Genomic DNA, 17,642 nt, shown 5'->3' with positions numbered 1-17,642 from the left:
AGATTTTATTTTTATTTACATTTATTTATATTCTTTTCCCCTATTCCATTGAGATGATTATATACAATGTGTGGTGACATTACTAATCACACTGACTGTTGCTAATGAAATCACGAGGTGCAGTGCTGTTTTATGAAGGAAATTCCCTCAGACATGCACTTGAGCATATAAAAACCTGTGAATGAAGCCAAACAAGTGGGAATAGAGATATGTGTCATTTGCATAATTCATTTCCCAGCAATACCTGTAGTGACAACTATGAGAAGTCACATGAACTATAACACACACATATAGGTTACAGCCTTATAAAGAGATTGGAAATTGTATAAAATCATCTCAATGGAATAGGGGAAAAGAATATAAATAAATGTAAAGAAAAATAAAATCTGTTGCTGTGAGTGTAGCAGCAATAGAGAAGAATTACGCTCGTTGCGTTCCAATGTTGAGAAACCGCGCATGCGTTGGTGTAACACTGCGCATGTGCGTACGGCATATTGCAAGCTTTTTTTGTCTCGTTCGTCAAATTGCCAACAGGAAGTGAAATGTCCAATGTGATTGACAGAACAGACCGTTTTGGGGCGTTGACGGGGGTGGAGATGGAAAAACGCAGGCGTGGCGAGGCGTTTTTGGGGCGTACATACATTATCTGGTGCGAACGTCAAATGTGTTCGTAAAAAGTCATACGTCGCTGGATGATCTTCTTTCCGTTCAAACTGCTTGCACAGCTTGGGGTCTGGATTACTCGACCACATTGGCAATGTCCTTGTCCTCCGTCCCAGGCCTCCACGATGTTTCTTCGATTAATCACGGCTTGTCAGAAAAACAATCAACTTTGAATTGAAAACCAGCTTGTAATGTGTTTTGAAAAGAGATTTTTTGGTTAGCACAAAACCGTACGCAGGTGGAAATCATAGCTGCTAATTTCTGGATTACACAACCAATTAGCGTACATTTGTAGTTATGTTTTTTTTGGTTTAAATTTTGTTTTTGTCCGATTGTAACAATAATGTCATCATGTTTGTGTGTATTTTACCATTTTGCTTTGGTCAGGAGAATTTGCATCGTTATGTAATTTTTAAAGTGTTCCTTAAAGAGCCCTTTTTATTACATTTTTTTTTTTTTTTGGGAGGTCGTTTTTTGCCTTGTGGGCCAGGATTAACTCTAAACCATTTATAAAATAATGTCAGAATACAATGTAGAACATTTTTCAAAAATTTATTTGAAAATAAAAACATTTTCTGGACCATTTTTGGCCCAAACTTTTTGGCCAGTGTTATTCCAATAAAAATTATAATTGGGCCAAACATAAAAGGTATGGAAACTTAAAACAAAAAATTAAAAACAATTCACAAGAAAGGAGAGGGAAGTTTTGGCCAGAAAGGAATATGGGGCAAGCACAGAAGGAGTGTGGGAAAAGTAGCCAGTGCTGTCAACGTTTTTTCCCCCGTTTGGCTGGGGGAGGGTGGGCGCCAGACCGGGTCCGGGATGTCATCGGGCTGGCCTGTCCAGAGGCAGTTGTGGTGGGCTTTGGACTAGGCACAGGGCTAGGCACATTTGGAGGATTGGCTGATGTTGTGCCAGAGGTGGAGGATCCTGATGTTCCGGCAGGAAGGGAGGTCGGCTCCACCATGTGCTGGCGAACGAGCTGCTCCAGGGCATTGGCGATGCGGATGTTGGCCCTGGTATTTTCCACCAGGGCCTGACCAATGGTCACGTTGGCCGCAGCATTTTGCTCCAGGGCCTCAGCTATCCGTAGCAGACTGGCATCCATCCTCTGCAGAATTTCCGTATGGAAATCCGATTTAAAATTGAGTTCTGTGAGGAGTGCCACTGCCTGCGAGGGGGATTGCCCTGGACTGGCTTCTGCAGGGTCCTCAGCCGGATGTACTGGTTCCTCCCCTGCAGAGCCAGCAGAAATTCTGCGGCCAAGGCTCCCCTCTGGAGCAGACTCATCCGCCTGTGTCTCTGTGATAAAAATGAGAAAAGAGTCACATTAGAATCTACATATTGGCACAATAGCATTTCAGAGTTGGTTACATCACAATATTTACTTGGGACAACATGAGGAGCCGCAAAGTCTGGTATGTCCGTATCCATGTTGGACACGCCAAACACCTCCACAGCCTGCATACACCCCTGTGCCAGCTCTTCCAAATTATTCAACTCCAATGACACAGGGGTGGGACCCCCACCTGTCCCCCTTGCATGCCTAGCCCTGTCCGCCATTTTTTGTTTCAGGCGATATTTGAAGTCTTGCCATCTGTGGGTGAAAAAGTAACCATTATTCCTGCATTTTCTTTTGTTTTGGGTTTTAGGGGGGTCAAGTTTTTACTTACCGCCGTTTGACATCCCGGGCTAGACGGACATAATCACCCACCCTATTGACAGCACTGGCTATCTCCTCCCACATTCTCCACTTCTGGCTTGCACCCATATTCCTGTCTGCCCGTGGCAGGATGTCCACACACTTCTGAACCAAAACCTCCATCTCCTTTCTTGTGAATTGTGGCTGCCTTTTCTTTTTCCCTGCTTTGCCCGGAATACTGGGCCCAGCAGCCTCTTCCATGTCATCCTCCTCACCTATTTGTTTAAACGTTGAGAAATTTAAGCTTGCAAACTTTCACTATATTATGTTCCCAAATAATCCTTGTTTGGAAATGCCTGAAAAACTTACCGGCCGACTCTTGGCCATTGTTTCCCTGGTCTGTAGCCATTTCTTACATCCAAACAAGAAATACACCAGAACGTTTTTTTTGGGTCGTGACGTATTTATACATGCGTCCTTATTTTTCGTCAGCATCATTGATTGTGCGTTCCTATGATCCCTCCTTAATTTGCGCGGGAAAATAAACACTATGGCTTTGGGCGTCTCGAGTCGAGGTGGCGGGTGTTGGTTGTAGGAGGTTACGTTGGTCGGAGTGGATTGTTGGCGGGAATTGTATTTGGCGGTGATTAGCGTTTGTTTCTGTGTGTATTTTTGGAGATTTTCTTTCCGTTCGCTTTTTTTGGTGTGTTTGTTTTATTTGTCGTGTAATTTTTTGGTAAGTTTTTGGCCGTCTTCCTTTTGTTCATTTTGTGTATCCTTCTTTTTGATAAATTTTGTTCGCTAATTTTTCCAATTCTCCTTTGGTAGGTTTCTTTTGGCTCTGCCCCAACGACCTTTTTATACGGTGACTTATATATCCTCTATTGGTAAGTTTGTTTTTTCACTTGTTTATTAAATGTTCCTGTTTAGTTTAACGCAACTTTGTTTCACCTTACAGTTTTAACCTTTGGTTTTGTGATTCCTAAATGAATGAACTAATTAGCGCATTTTTATCTGGTTATTTTCTGTATTGTAATTGCGAACTAATTAGCGCATTTTTATCTGGTTATTTTCTGTCTTGTAATTGCGTACTAATTAGCGCATTTTTATCTGGTTATTTTCTGTCTTGTAATTGCGTACTAATTAGCGCATTTTTATCTGGTTATTTTCTGTCTTGTAATTGCGTACTAATTAGCGCATTTTTATCTGGTTATTTTCTGTATTGTAATTGCGAACTAATTAGCGCATTTTTATCTGCTTATTTTCTATCTTGTAATTGCGTACTAATTAGCGCATTTTTGGCTGGTTATTTTCTGTTATTAAATTGGTGGTGATTTACCGTTAGATTTTTTTTTTTAATTTGGGGCCCAAATTGTGGTAGTCTGCGCACTGTCGTTTTGCTCTTTGCCGAAATGTGTGTTTATCCCCTTTTATGTTTAGTATTGTACCCAATTTAGATTCCTAAATGGCCACACTAAATTTATGCATTGTTTGTTTTTTTATCATTAACGATATCGTTCAGCGCCGGGCTTTTTCCCCCATTCCCCAACATGCAGCAACCTGACGACATTGTTAGGTTGGCCTGCATGTTTACTCAATGAACGATAATGACGAACGACCCGCAGGAATGCGCATCGTCGTTATCGTTCATCGTTTTGGTGTTAAAAATGGACGATAAAGTGGACGACTGAACGATAATGATATCGTTATCATTCTGTCGTCCACTTTAATCGCCCAGTGTGTACGCACCTTTACACTAAAGGTTCCCAATATCCGCCATTACAGTCCAGGTTTTAAGGCAGAGATGCCGACATTCTGGCTGCCCCTTCCGGGAGGGGGCAGCCAGATCAGCAAAATCGGGGGGAGTCGCGGGCTGTTGGCATGGGCGTGGCCATGTGCTCACGTCATTTTGCCCCCGCTACACAATGCCGATAATCCCAGCATTGTGAAGCAGGGGGAGGGGCCAAAATGACATGATTTGGAGTGAATCGCATCACAGGCCCCCCCGGAGATTTTCATGTAATCGCAGGGGGGTGGCAGGAGGGTTCAGCAGCTTGCAGGAGGCTTGCCTGCCTTCCTGGGAGGCCAGGAACGGTACCTGATTTTTGGGAGGCTCCCAACCAAATCGGGAGGGTAGGCAAGTATGTGTTAAGGATAACCATGCTGGAGCACAGGTAACTTAATTTGTACCTCAGTCAATTTGATTTAACCATCTGGGCTCAAGCATGGATATCCTTAAAACCTGCAATGTAATGGCAGAGTTTGGGAACCTCTGACCTACACAATGTATACAAGGTTGGAGAGTATGCGCAATTCAGCCTCAGTACCTATGAAACGATGGAATGTGTTTGCAGGGGTAGGCGACGTGTGGCACTCCAGCTGCAGTGGAACCAGACATCCCAGCATGCCTTGCCAAAGTTTTAGTATGCCCTGGGCTTAACAGCAAAACTGTGGCAGGGCATGCTGGGATGTGTAGTTCCACAGCACATGTCACCTACCCCTGGTCTAAGCAAAGCTGTGGGGGTTACAGCTACAAAGAAGATAACATATAATAATAATAAACCATATATCAGAGTTTCCCAAAATCCGCCACTACAGTCCAAGCTTTAAGGATATCTACAAGTCCAAATGACGAGTCCAAATTGACTGAGGTACTAATTAAGTCGCCTATGCGCAAGCATGGATATGCTTAAAACCTGGACTGTAATGGGGTAGTTTATTCCTATAACAAAGGCAATCAAATATGGAATTCTTATCAAGTATTTTGTTATTCTGAGGATGTTCATGATTTCTTCAGTCACGTTTTAATTACTGATAAACGCTCCTGACAAAAGAGTTTGGAGTTATTTTAAGACCGTATTTACCCACCAATTGTCTATTGCTCACTTTCTCAAACTCGGTCCTCAGGACCCCAAACAGTGCATGTTTTCCAGGTCTCCTCAAAATCAATAGTGAAATAATTATCTCCACCTGTGGATCTTTTAAAATGTGTCAATGAGTAATGACTACACCTGTGCACCTGCTAGGTGACCTGCAAAACGTGACCTGTGTGGGGTCCTGAGGACCGAGTTTGAGAACCACTGGTCTGTTACCCACTTTCTCAAACTCGGGGCCTGATTCAGAGCCGCTCCTTCGCTCTGAGCGATGTTCGCACAACTGCGCATGCGTATGGATTGTAATGCGCATGTGCAAACCAGTCATTGCGGTCGGAAATCGTGCGCTTGCAAAACAGTGAGGGGCTGCTAATGTGATTGACAGAATGTACCATTTGTGGGTGGTAACAGGGGAAGGTGCTTGAAAACGGGGGAGTGGAGATCAGAACGCAGGCGTGCCTAACGGTCAAAAGGGAGTTTAATGGGAGTGCATAATTAGTAAAGGAGCGTCATCGACCACGTCACTTGATTGTCTTTTAGCCTGAACTGCTTGCAGTGATTGCGGTAAGAAAAACCTACCACAAGCACTGCGAGCAGTTCAGATGCCTTTCGATGTATCCGATTAATCTAATAAATACAGGAGATGACGTGTGATGCGAACGGCAAAGGGGCGTCTTTACAAAATAGCGAGCGCATTTTTTGTTCGCTCGCTTAGACATAGAGGCGTCAACAAACCGCAAAGAGCGAGCGCTCAATTTAAATATCCGGCCCCTTTTTTGGAATGACCGTCTGCAAATAGCGTCCGGGTCTGAATCAGGCCCCCGGTTCTCAGGACCCCAAACAGTGCATGTTTTCCAGGTCTCCTCAAAATCACAAGTGAAATAATTATATCCACCTGTGGATCTTTTAAAATGCGACAATGAGTAATGACTACACCTGTGTACCTGCTGGGTGACCTGCATAACGTGACCTGTGTGGGGTCCTAGGTTACACACACAAACAGATATATATATTATTTGTTACATACACAATTCCTTTAAGGTTTACTTTTATCTGTCTAATAAACATAAATATATTAATTAACTTAATTATTTTATTAGAAAATGAAGCAAATGCCCACGATACTGACGTAAGTGTGTTTTATTTTTTGAACATGTTGCATTTTTTTTGTACTGGGCATATGTCGGTTGGATTTTGCACTGACGCGTCCTTATGCTTTCGGAGATGCAAAGGAGGAGGAAGGAGGCGTGCAATATATATATATGTATTAGAGATGTGCAGGTCCAGTTCCCAGAGAACCGACAACAACCGAATTTAGGGGTACCAAGTCCCGGTTCGGATCTTCCCACATTTTGTAGCTCGGATTTTAAAACCAAACTTGGGTTTTGGAGTGCATGCTAATAGGGGAAAATTACGTCATTTTAGCTGTGTTTTTAATTATTTTTTTCTTAAATTACAGATCCAAAATCCAAAATCCAAACCAAAACACGCGAGGGTGGTTTTACAAAACCAAAACACAAAGATGGATCCAAAACCAAAATGCGGGAGTCGGCACACACCTCTAATATACTGTATATAAAATATATATATGTATATATTGCCAGTTATCGACCCCTGCTGCTATATATGCCTTGATGATAATGATGACAATCAGCAGACACTTCCGATTGGCTAAGTGTGTCTTCCATGATCCCTTACACTGATACTCTTAATTTAATGTTGTGGCTGCTGCTATCTATTTGTATTATCTATTAGATATTTGCAATTTCAGGGAGCAGATTCTAATTTAATATTTTTGAATACATCGGATGATTGTGTTTAATTGGACTTTTGCACTTCAAGCGTAAGGAGGTGCAAATATCAAATCTACATATGGACATTGGCGGTCACTTATTTTTTTTTTTGTGGGCATGTGTGCATTTTTTACACCAAGTATGCAGTCATTTGCCCAATTTCTAAGATACATACAGAACACTATGGGAGAACTTAATTTCTCTATAATAGCGGCCACTGTGACGTTCTGTGGAGATCTGGCCGACCCAGGGAGGCTCATCACAGCTGGAGACCAGGAGAGAGTCATCGCTGGACCCATCCTGGAAGAAGTGGTCACTGAGATGATCGCTGGCATTGAGGGAATCAGGTCCGGTAAGATGATGGTGACGGCTTTAAAATTTAGTGTGCCCTGGCAAAGCCAGTCACGGATCACTTTGTCAAACTCCCTGCCCCCCTCACAAAAGCTTATCAGCCATAGTGAGAAGAGCAAAGTCAGTCTGTCAGCCGCATGGACCTCCTGAAGAAAAGAAGAAGTGCTGAACAGGAGAAAAGGCAGATGGCAAGGGAGATGATGTCAGGAAGAAGAGAGAAGAGCTGTCAAGATCAAGCAAAGAGGAACCATCGAGTGCAACAATCAAAGACAACACCATTGGCTTGAAGAGGCCAGGAGACTGTGGGTGAAGCTGAAGAAGTCCTGATGTCCTGGCCAATGGAGGGCTCTTGCTCTAGGCCTAACTTCCCCTTCAATGCATCCACATATTGGGCAAAAGGCCCAAGCCAAAATGTTGTGCATGCCCGTGAAGGGCTGTGAAGCACCCATGAGTATTTACCCGCTAAGGCTCTGCACTGTTGCTGGCCTGTTTGGTGGGCAGAGTACAACGTTTCTTCATAAATTTGTTGCCCTGCACCCTAGGCTCCAGGGAGGTGATTTCCAACCTTTAGATGCCTCAGATCCATGGCGACACCCTACACCATTTTCCCACCAAAACTGGGCACCCATTGGCATTAATAGGTAGATAAAGGGATTAACCCTTTATAGGCCCAAATAGTTCAATTGGCTCTAATAATCTTCCTTGCACATATGTTTCCCAGCAGTCAGGTCTCCTTTACAGCTGTTCAGCCTGGTGTTGAGAATGTTGATACTTTTCTGTGACTTAATTGTATTTTCTCTATTGGGTCCATCTACAGCCACAAGGAATACTGTTAGATAGGTCAACATTAAATACAATAAAGTCTGAAATGCTTCATTATACTCCCAGATGCTAAACTTATGAGCTACACAAAACTTAAAGCTCAAATGATTATTTACATGTTTATCTGATATCTGTAAAATTGAGAGTAATACACTAATTGTTTGTATGTTTGTTGCAAAGCTGTAAGGGGGTATACAATTTGGCGCAGAGTTTACCCCACTGCTAATTGCCATGCCAGAGGTAATCAAATAGCGAGTCCACATAGTCCAACTGAACCTCATAGCTCATGGAGCTGCGTGGTAAAGTCTGCGTAAAAAAACACAAAATCGGTTAAAAACCCATTCATCCCCCAGTTTACGCAGATTCGGTCGGTTTCCACGCCTGAATCACGATTTTTCGCTGCAGGAAGAAAGCTATTTAAATGAATAGCCTTTCTCTGTGCCACAAGGAATTTTGATGGCAATTAATCGTGGGTGATTACTGTCACTTGGAGAAATTGTATCTTTACTAATATAAGAATGTTGTGTCTGTATGTTCCAAGTTGGCACAAAAACTACTGAACTGATTTTCCTGAAGTTCATCATTTTGTAGTGTAAATTCCTAGAAATAACCTGCACTTTGTTTTATCTTCATCCGTCAAGATAAAGTTGAGCAATAAAAAAAGCAAAATTATTTGACATATTCATTGTAAGAAAGAAGTGTGATACCAAGCGCGCGGCTGGTAAGGAGTGGGGGGAGAGGTGCTTTATGCCTGCGGTCACACAGTGACATTGGTGCGAGTGGTGGGTGAATAGGATAGGCTACATATACAGTCTGTGCACAGGGCACACAGTGACATTGGTGTGAGTGGTGGGTGAATAGGATAGGCTACATAGCAGTCTATGCACAGGACACACAGTGACATTGGTGTGAGTGGTGGGTGAATAGAATAGGCTACATAGCAGTCTGTGCACAGGGCACACAGTGACATAGGTGTGAGTGGTGATTGAGTAGGATAGGCTACATAGCAGTCTATGCACAGGACACACAGTGACATTGGTGTGAGTGGTGGGTGAATAGGATAGGCTACATAGCAGTCTGTGCACAGGGCACACAGTGACATTGGTGTGAGTGGTGGGTGAATAGGATAGGCTACATAGCAGTCTGTGCACAGGACACACAGTGACAATGATGTGAGTGGTGGGTGAATAGGATAGGTTACATAGCAGTCTGTGCACAGGGCACACAGTGACATTGGTGTGAGTGGTGGGTGAATAGGATAGGTTACATAGCAGTCTGTGCACAGGGCACACAGTGACATTGGTGTGAGTGGTGGGTGAATAGGATAGGTTACATAGCAGTCTGTGCACAGGGCACACAGTGACATTGGTGTGAGTGGTGGGTGAATAGGATAGGTTACATAGCAGTCTGTGCACAGGAACATAGTGACATTGGTGTGAGTGGTGGGTGAAAAGGATAGGTTACATAGCAGTCTGTGCACAGGACACACAGTGACATTGGTGTGAGTGGTGGGTGAATAGAATAGGCTACATATACAGTCTGTGCACAGGGCACACAGTGACATTGGTGTGAGTGGTGGGTGAATAGGATAGGCTACATAGCAGTCTGAGCACAGGGCACACAGTGACATTGGTGTGAGTGGTGGGTGAATAGGATAGGTTACATAGCAGTCTGAGCACAGGGCACACAGTGACATTGGTGTGAGTGGTGGGTGAATAGGATAGGTTACATAGCAGTCTGTGCACAGGGCACACAGTGACATTGGTGTGAGTGGTGGGTGAATAGGAGAGGTTACATAGCAGTCTGAGCACAGGACACACAGTGACATTGGTGTGAGTGGTGGGTGAATAGGAGAGGTTATATAGCAGTCTGTGCACAGGGCACACAGTGACATTGGTGTGAGTGGTGGGTGAATAGGAGAGGCTACGTAACAGTCTATGCACAGGGCACACAGTGGCATTGGTGTGAGAGGCAGGGCCAGTTCTACCATTACGCATGGTATGCAGCTGAGTAGGGCACCACATAGTGGAGGGCGCCTCAGCTGCGTACCATGCAGGCCGCGGGCAGACTCTGGGGGTCATTCAGACCCGGTCGTTAGCGCCGATGCGCTCGGACTGGGTCGATGGCCCCCCACAGAGCATGCGCACGCCGGCGCCGTCGTGCGCATGCTTGAGACCCGCTACGACCGACAGCGCCGGTCGTAGCGGGTCTCGATCCAAAGGGGGCGAGCTGTCGATGTCGATTGACAGCTCGCTCCGTTTGGAAGGTGGGCCGGGGGGGTGGCAGCCCAAACGGGGGCATTCCCATGGGAACGCCTACCGTTTGGGGGCAGCCCCACTGACATCACTAGTGATGTCAGTGGAGAACCTCCTGGCTCAGACAGAGCCGAAAGCTCTCCGGGGCTTACGACAAGGGAGACCCTACCCTAGGGTCTCATCGTAAGCCCCTATGGTCGCGATGGTCTTGACCATCGCGACCATCACCTTAGGCGGTTGTAAGGCTGTGGGTGTTAACCCACAGCCTTACCACCGCAAAGGAGGACGTCTTGAAAATTCAAGACGTCCTTCCCTCATTCAGACCGACCGCACGCTCTGTGCGACCGGCTCTGAATGAGGTCCTCTGTCTCTGTGACACAGCTGCACCATGTGTGTAGTGCTGACCGGACGGAGCTCTACACAGTGCCAAACACACAGCCGTCGGCGCCGGCAGCTGTGTGTTTGCTGTGATTAGCATCCAATGAGAGTCTGACGTCTCTCCCATGATGCAAAGCGGCCCGGCCCGATGGATGGAGGAGTTGATAGCGGCAGCGGGACCAGGAGCAGGAGAGGGGTTTTTTTTTTTGTTTTTTTTAAATTATGTGTGTCTCTTCTGGTGGGGACTACTACTGGGGGCACTACAAGGGTGGCTACTACTAGGGTCATTACAAGGGGGACTACTACTGGGGGCACTACCAAGGGGGACTACTACTGGAGGCACTACAAGGGGGCACTACAAGGGGGCACTACTACAAGGGGGATTACTAGTGGGGACAATACAAGGGGGGCTACTACTAGGGGCACTACAAGGGGGTGCTACAAAGGGGCACTACTACTGGGGGCACTACAAGTGGGGGCTACTATTAGGGGCACTACAAGAGGGGACTACTACTGGGGGCACTACAAGGGGGGGCTACTACTTGGGGCACTACAAGAGGGGACTACTACTGGGGGCACTACAAGGGGGGCTACTACTGGGGGCACTACAAGGGGGCTACTACTGGGGGCACTACAAGGGGGCTACTACTGGGGGGACTACTACTGGGGGCACTACAAAGGGGGACTACTACTGGAGGCACTACAAGGGGGGACTACTACAAAGGGGATTACTAGTGGGGGCACTACAATGGGGGCTATTACTGTGGGCACTGCATGGTGGGGAACCTCCACTGGGGGCACAACAATGGGGGGACTACTACAAGGGGGGATTACTACTAGGGGCACTAAAAGATGGGGGACTACTACTAGGGGCACTATATACAGGGTAATACTGGGGGTACTGCATAGGAGGGAACTTCAACTGGGACCACAGTTTAAAGGGCACTGCATAAGGGGTACCGCTTTTGGGGGCACTGCATGGGAGGACTACTACTGGGAGCACTATATAAGTGGCACTGCATAGGGGGTACCACTACTGGGGGCACTGCATGTGGGGGGCTACTACTGGGGGCACTATATAAGGGGTTTACTACTGGGGGCACTGTAAAAGGGGCACTGCATAGGGGGGCACCAAAAAATATACTCGCTTACCAAAATATTTTGGCTAGGGACGGCCCTGTACGCTTGCCACAGTCTGCATAGCAAGAGATTGGATGGCAATCACTGGGCCAAATATGGAAACCTGGTTATCTTTGGTTAGGGAGGTTGCTGCACATGAAAATTATGTTTATACCGCTAGAGGCTCGTTGCGGAAGTATTATGATACTTGGGAAAGATGGCTCGATTCTCCATATAGTCGTTCAAGGTTGATGGCACCCAGCCTGTTTACTATCTTGTCCCAAGCTTCTATATTTAAATAACAATAATAATTATATTTGTATAATGCTGTGCAAACTGTCTTTACCATGTATATATGTAGCCAAATACCTTATTTGTTGTTTGACATGCATGTGATGAATGATATACCGTACACATGCTATTTAGATAAGAAGTGAAACCACACACAATATATATATATTTTTGCTTTATGTACTGTTTATATTGTTGTATAATGTAAATTTATTACATATTTTAAAAGCTCAATAAAAATTATTGGATTAAAAAAAAAAGAAAAGCAAACAAGAAATAGATGAAAGGTAAGCACTACTATCCCACTTTCCTCTCCCCTCTAATGGGACCTTGGCTAACAATGTGCTCAGCTGCGACAAAGAGACGTGGCTGGACAGTGGAATTGGACTTTGGGAAAGGACAGGCATGGGAATTGGGGTTCATAGGCAGCCAGTTCTTACCTGGGTTCTTGGTTTCCTCAGGCCCATAGCCCCACTGCAAGCCAGACGCATCCATCCACAGGGTCCCCTGGGGCGGTCTTGACCGGCAGCGGGGGGGGTTCTCCGCTGCATTATCTGGGTTTGTGAGTTTGCAAACGACAATGGATTTCTTTAAAACCTGTAAAACTGAAACCTCAGGAAACACAGGCAAAGGGGTAAAATAAAAAACAAACAACACTCACCTCTTCGCTCCAGTCAGCTCCGCACGAGACACAGGCAGCTGCTGCTTGGTCGGGAAGGGAAATCCAGGCCCCCAGTCCCATGCTGAAATAAAAGAGCAAACAAGAAATAGATTAAAGGTAAGCACTACTGTCCCACTTTCCATTCCCCTCTAATGGGGCCTTGACTAACAATGCGCTCAGCAGCGACAAAGAGACGTGGTTGGACAGTGGAACTAGACTTTGGGAAAGGACAGGCATGGGAATTGGGGTTCACAGGCAGCCAGTTCTTACATGGGTTCTTGGTTTCCTCAGACACATAGCCCCGCTGCAAGCAAGATGCATCCATCCACAGGGTTCTCTAGGGCGGTCTTGACAGGCGACAGGGGGGGTTCTCCACTGCACTACCTGGGTTTGTGAGTTGGCAAACGACAGTGGATTTCTTTACAACCTGTAAAACTGAATCCTCAGCAAACACAGGCAGAGGGTTAAAATAAAAAACAACACTCACCTGTGCACTCCAGTCAGCTCCGCACGAGACACAGGCTGCTGCTGCTTGGTCAGGAAGGGAAATCCAGGCCCACAGTCCCATGCTGAAATAAAAAAGCAAACAAGAAATTGATTAAAGGTAAGCAATACTGTCCCACTTCCCTTACCCTCTGACAGGGCCTTGACTAGCAATGCACTCAGCTACGGCAAAGAAACGTGGCTGGACAGTGGAACTGGACTTTGGGAAAGGACAGACATGGGAATTGTGGTTCGCAGGCAGCCAGTTCTTACCTGGGTTCTTGGTTTCCTCAGGCCCATAGCCCCGCTGCATGCCAGACGCATCAGGGTCTCCTGGGTGTCTTGACAGGTTATAAAAATTATTCTTTTAGAAAAAAAAAAAACAAGCAACTTTTAACTGAAGTCAACTGTAAATTGATTAGATCTCTTGAAATTCCAGACAACTTTAACTTGTAAAACTTTGAGGAACTTGGGTCTGTGATGTTCTAAAAAAAACAAAAAACTGTAATTACAATCATGTTAGACATAATTTTAAACAACTAATAATGGATAACTTATTCTTTAAAACTCGCAGGCAAAGAATCCACGAATGACATCCTGACTGGTTTGGTTCCCCAAATCAATTATTTCAGGTTCTAAAGATGAAAGATTCAGAGCCAAAGATATCTCCGGATCTACATCTACTTCCAGCCTGTTTGCAATACAGATATTATGTAAAATATTGCATGCAATAACCATATTGCAAACTTTAGCTGGAGAATAGAGAAGCACACCGCCTGAATGGTCTAGGCACCGAAAACGGCTCTTTAGAAGACCAAATGTTCTTTCTATAGCTATTATGTTCTTCGTGTGTGCTTTTGGCACCTTCGTTCAGCAGAACCTGAAAGTTTGTCTAGAGGAGCCAAAAGCCATGTCTAATTCCCATATCCAGCATCACCTACAACACAAATGAATATATTTCAAAATATAAAACAAACAAAAAATAACAAAAAAAGAACGTACCCAGCAACCAACCTTTTGGATAAGACACCTCCTCAAACTTTCGGCTGATTGCAGACTGCAAAATAAAGGAATCGTGAGTAGAGCCAGGGTAAATTGCATTCACATTCATGATTCTGTGCTTTGCATCACAGACCATTTGAGCGTTGATTGAATGGAAGATTTTACGATTACGAAAATACTCTTCCATTTGATGCGGTGCTGTTAGCGCAATGTGGGTGCAATCAGTTGCACCAAGCACATTTGGCATTTGCGCTACAGCATAGAAGTCTGTTTTTACTGAGCGCCACTCGGCCTCACTCTGTGGAAATTTTATACATTTCCTAGAGTGCTTCATTATTGCTTTACGGACTTGAGCCAGAACTCAAGTTGGCTGAGAAAAGCCAGCAACAATGGCCGAAGTTGGCTGAGAAAAGCCAGCAACAATGGCCGAAGTTGGCTGAGAAAAGCCAGCAACAATGGCTGAAGTTGGCTGAGAAAAGCCAGCAACAATGGCCAAAGTTGGCTGAAAAGTCCCTGAGGCCAAAAAATGAAGAACAACCAGCAATTTGCATAGACCTGGAACTGCTCTGTTGGTCGGCGCTAGGGGTTCCAAATTATCCTTTATTAACTGGTATAATGTATATATTGCCGAAGAGGAAAGGCGGTAAAACTTTACCACCTGATCCTCTGGAATCCCATCCAGCACGTGTCTTTCGCGGTAAAGACGTGGCCTGGGGATCCGAGGTCTCAGATACTGATCTCTGTTTGGATATACACTTTAATTACAGTGCTCCTCCAGCCATTGGTTTCTGGATTCATTTGCACTGGCTGCAAGCATAAATATGCAAACAGTATCAGAAGCAGACTCCATTTTTAAAGAAAACAAAAAGGTCTGTGGAACAAAACAATCAACTATATATACAAAACCAAATATGCTGGAAGTGCTCCTCCTGTTCTAATACAGAAAATAGGATTTCTGTTTTATTAGATTTTGAATCCTGTCTCCAGGGCCGGTGCAAGGAATATCGGCACCCTAGGCAAATCTTCATCACGGTGCCTCCCCCCACACCCCCCTCACTACCACCAATACCAAGCACCTCTGGTGAAATTGTGGAGGTGGCATAGAGGAAATACTATAGGGGAGAATAGAGCCTGGCCAGCGCTTGTATACAGCGCATATTACTGGCGCTGATAGGCCGGGTGCGTGGAAGCGGTAGCCTGGCGGGGATCTTGCACTGGCAGTGAATGACAAGTGCAGTGAGGTTATGTATGGGGTGATAGGTAGGTAAACAAACCAGGCAGCATGGGATACTACCATTAACAGTATGGGGCAGCAGTCATATCCATATGAGCCCCTTTTTAGTACTATCGTGTTATACTGTATACAGGGCTCCCAAGAGAAATCTTGGACCCCAGTACAGTCATTTCCCAGAGCCCCCTCGGAGGGAGTATGGCTACAGCATGTTGGGAGCGTGGCTGTACTGTGGCAAAATGTATAATATATATATGCATTATATATACTGTATATAATATATACATATCTATACATATATATACATATATATATATATAATATCTTTTTATATATATATAATTGGATATATATACAGTAATATATATATATCTAATATACTGTATATGACACACACACACATATATATAAATATATATACGCATATATAACTCACAGAGGCGGCACTCAGAGAACTTCCAAAAAGTGCAAAAAAAGTCTGTATTTTGCAACCTGAGGAAGGGACGTGTAGTCCCGAAATGTTGATGTATCTGCATTAAATTACTGTCATTTTTTTGCACCTTTTGGAAGTTCTCTGAGTGCCGCCTCTGTGAGTTATATATGGTGGGGATGCTGTTCCCTGTAAGGAGGGCTCCGGAGCAAGGATTTGTGGTTTTTCACACAGTCAGTCCCGGATCACTTGTGTATCACTACACACACACATATATATATTATATATATTATAAATACTGTCCTCAAAGGCTGTCACTCCACACTTACTGCAGCTTCATAGGGTGCCAGTCATAGTAAGTAACAAATACACATGTTCCAAGAGCGGCACTCCTGTCTCATACAGATCCATATAATAACCCCACTGGGACTGGGTATATCTTCAGTCATGAAGATATACCCAGTCCCAGTGGGGTTATTATATGGATCTGTATGAGATAGGAGTGCCGCACTGGGAACATGTGTATATATATATATATATTTATATATATATAATTATATATATATATACATATACAAATAGACACACACTCACGTGACTTTCTTTTTCTTTTGAAACTTTGCATTTTATTACAAATAAACTATAAACAAATGTATATTTTATAATATTAACATTATATTATTGAATCTTTTTCAAGGTTTAGGGATGCAAAAAGTGGAGAGAGGAAGGGCAATGCAATATAGAGGAAAGGATTGGTGGGTACGTAGATAGTAGACACATTTAAAGGTATGCAGTCATAAAGTTGCCCATCAAAATATAGACATTCACAATGTCGAACAGCAGGGGGTCAACATTGGTAATGGACATGGTTAACATGTCGTTATTAATGTTGACACCTGCAAAATGTTGACATTGTCATAATGTCAAAATTCCCATTAGGGTTACTATTAGGGTTAGCATATGTTAAGCCTGGGGTAGGACTCTGTAAGGTATTGTCCAGCAACCGCCTTGAGGGCTGGTATAATCCATACATGCCGACTTTCTGGCAGCCCCTTCCGGGAGGGGGCTGCCAGGTCAGTCCAGCAGGGAGGGTGCAGGCGGCTATAATGGGCGGAGTGGGGGCGTGTCATCGTGGCCCTGCCCCCGCTTTATAATGCCGATATCACCGGCATTACAAAGCAGGGGGCAGGGTTACGATTTAGCGCGAATCGCGTCATCACCACCCAAACCGCCCACTTTTTCATGCGGTTGCGGGGGGTGGCGGACAATGCGGGAGACTTGCCTCCTCTTGTGGGGTGTCGGGAGTGGCACACGATTTTCGGGAGGCTCCCGACAGTCCCGGGAGAGTAGCAAGTATGGTACAATCTTCCCTTGAGGCGGCCGTGTAGCAGTGTAAACCGCTGAGATCAGGGCTGGATTAAGGCTTGTGGGGGCCCCAGGGCAAATTAGCTGTGGGGGCCCCCTTCAAGCCACACGGAGCTGAGCCCAACCCCCTCCCGAAAACCCCACACAAAGACACCACTCACACATACACATACACATAAACAGTATACACACACTAACACATATATACACATCAACACATACATACACAGTATGCACACCAACACATATGCACAGTATCACATACATACATACTGTACATACA

This window comes from Taudactylus pleione, unplaced genomic scaffold (assembly GCF_031769625.1).
Source record: "Taudactylus pleione unplaced genomic scaffold, aTauple2 ptg000969l, whole genome shotgun sequence".
In the NCBI taxonomy this organism is placed as follows: Eukaryota; Metazoa; Chordata; class Amphibia; order Anura; family Myobatrachidae; genus Taudactylus; species Taudactylus pleione.
Note: the sequence above shows the minus strand (reverse complement) of the source record.